The sequence below is a fragment of the Oncorhynchus kisutch genome, linkage group LG14 (genome assembly GCF_002021735.2).
Source record: "Oncorhynchus kisutch isolate 150728-3 linkage group LG14, Okis_V2, whole genome shotgun sequence".
In the NCBI taxonomy this organism is placed as follows: domain Eukaryota; kingdom Metazoa; phylum Chordata; class Actinopteri; order Salmoniformes; family Salmonidae; genus Oncorhynchus; species Oncorhynchus kisutch.
The window spans coordinates 7,201,153-7,204,380 of NC_034187.2; positions in this window are offsets into that span (position 1 = coordinate 7,201,153).

Sequence of the window (3,228 nt, forward strand, 5' to 3'; positions counted from 1 at the left end):
CAACACAATACCCCATAATGACAACACAATACCCCATAATGACAACACAATACCCCATAATGACAACACAATACCCCATAATGACAACACAATACCCCATAATGACAACACAATACCCCATAATGACAACACAATACCCCATAATGACAACACAATACACCATAATGACAACACAATACCCCATAATGACAACACAATACCCCATAATGACAACACAATACACCATAATGACAACACAATACCCCATAATGACAACACAATACCCCATAATGACAACACAATACCCCATAATGACAACACAATACCCCATAATGACAACACAATACCCCATAATGACAACACAATACCCCATAATGACAACACAATACCCCATAATGACAACACAATACACCATAATGACAACACAATACCCCATAATGACAACACAATACCCCATAATGACAACACAATACCCCATAATGACAACACAATACACCATAATGACAACACAATACCCCATAATGACAACACAATACACCATAATGACATCACAATACCCCATAATGACAACACAATACCCCATAATGACAACATAATACCCCATAATGACATCACAATACCCCATAATGACAACACAATACACCATAATGACATCACAATACCCCATAATGACAACACAATACCCCATAATGACAACATAATACCCCATAATGACATCACAATACCCCATAATGACATCACAATACCCCATAATGACAACACAATACCCCATAATGACAACACAATACACCATAATGACAACACAATACCCCATAATGACAACACAATACCCCATAATGACATCACAATACCCCATAATGACATCACAATACCCCATAATGACATCACAATACCCCATAATGACAACACAATACCCCATAATGACAACACAATACACCATAATGACAACACAATACCCCATAATGACATCACAATACCCCATAATGACATCACAATACCCCATAATGACAACACAATACCCCATAATGACAACACAATACACCATAATGACAACACAATACCCCATAATGACAACACAATACCCCATAATGACAACATAATACCCCATAATGACATCACAATACCCCATAATGACATCACAATACCCCATAATGACAACACAATACCCCATAATGACAACACAATACACCATAATGACAACACAATACCCCATAATGACAACACAATACCCCATAATGACATCACAATACCCCATAATGACATCACAATACCCCATAATGACATCACAATACCCCATAATGACATCACAATACCCCATAATGAAAAAGCAAAAACATGTTTTTAGAAATGTTTGCAAATGTATAAATCAAAAATATAAAACAACTTCGCTATGAGACTGGAAATTGAGCTCAAGTTCATCCTGTTTCCATTGGTCATCCTTGAAATGTTTCTACAACTTGATTGGAGTCCATCTGTGGTAAATTCAATTGATTGGACATGATTTGGAAAGGCACACACCGGTCTATATAAGGTCTGTACATACCACATGACTGCCTGCTTGGAGTTTGCCAAAAGGCACCTAAAGGACTCTCAGACCATGAGAAACATGGTCTGATGAAACCAAGATTGAATTCTTTGGCCTAAATGCCAAGCGTCACGTCTGGAGTAAACCTGGCACCATCCCTACAGTGAGGCATGGTGGTGGCAGTATCATGCTGTGGGGATGTTTATGTACACACCCTACTCGCCATTTTGCCGTTGTTACGATGCTGGATCAACTTATTTAATATTAAATCATATTTTATCTTAACAAACCTGTATGGGTTTCTCTAAGGATGTGTGGATATTATTAAATAACCTGGTGTAGTTTCTCTTCTGTCCAGAGGAGGGCGATGTACATCTACTGTCAGTCTGAATCCCCATTCCCTACCTTCACCTCATTTAAAAAATATATATATATTTCACCTTTATTTAACCAGGTAGTCTAGTTGGGAACAAGTTCTCATTTACAACTGTGACCTGGCCAAGATAAAGCAAAACAGTGCGACACAAACAACAACACAGAGTTACCAATGGAATAAACAAACACAGTCAATAACACAATAGGTAACCACAATAATAACCTCATATGCCCTGTCATGCATTTAAAAGCATGGGATTGGTGAAAGCACAGCTGGTTAAGATGTCATATAGGTGTATAGAGGCATTTTAATTCATTATATGAAGAGTGCCTTGGTTCTCCTTTCTTTTTGATGACCAAATTCACCCCTTTTACCTAATAGCACCTTCTGTCTACCAAAATGTACTATTGTGTACCTTAGTAGCGCTTCCCTTCCTCCTCTTTCTACAATGTCATAGAGGTGATTTGGTTCTAACTCCCCATGTCCACGTGACAATGCACCACTAAGCACCTGCTTTGTTTTGTACATGTGAACAGATTAGTGTGAATGGTGAATGATTGTCCAGGGTGACTAAGTTGATTATTGCAGAACAGGAGGGTGATATATGCACATCCTAAACTCCTAAACCACCGGTGCAGATAAAGAAATGAGGGGCCCAACACACACACACAGAATATAGTTCCCCAGTTTCATCTTCGTCAAGGGTAATAATATACTGGGGAGAAACTATATCCGTGTGATGATCCCTTAATTTCCTTATAGTTGATTCTTGCCCCTGGTTGGGTAACTTTCCCCAAATTCCCCGGTTTCCCAGAAATCCTGGTTGGAGGATTCCCAGAATTTGCTACTTATTCCCATGTAATACCAGGACATATCTAACCAGGATTTCTGGAAAACCTGGGGGAAGTTATAGGAATTTTGCAACCCTAGACCCAAGCCAGACAAACACACATTCTTATGAAATTGAAAATGCTATTTTTTTTATTTAATAGCAAAAAACAGGAAATGTACAGACTGTACAGGAGAACATTCCTCAGCATGTCAAATGCCTATAAGAACACACAACAGCATATCATGGGAAACAATTGGTCATTTCAACAGCCTGACCCTGCCACCAGACAGGACAACATTCCTACACATAACTAGACATCTGATTTCAATACCAAACATACAGCAACAAGACCACACCCTTTATGATAAGACAGCCCCCCCCCCCCCCCTCCCCCCCCCCCCCCCATCTCAAGTCAACTTGACATGAAACACAGTGTAGAAATGTCAGCAAGGTGCAAGGAAGGTTCATGATTGTGCGAGGATAACACACACGTACAGAAAATGCACACACACAACC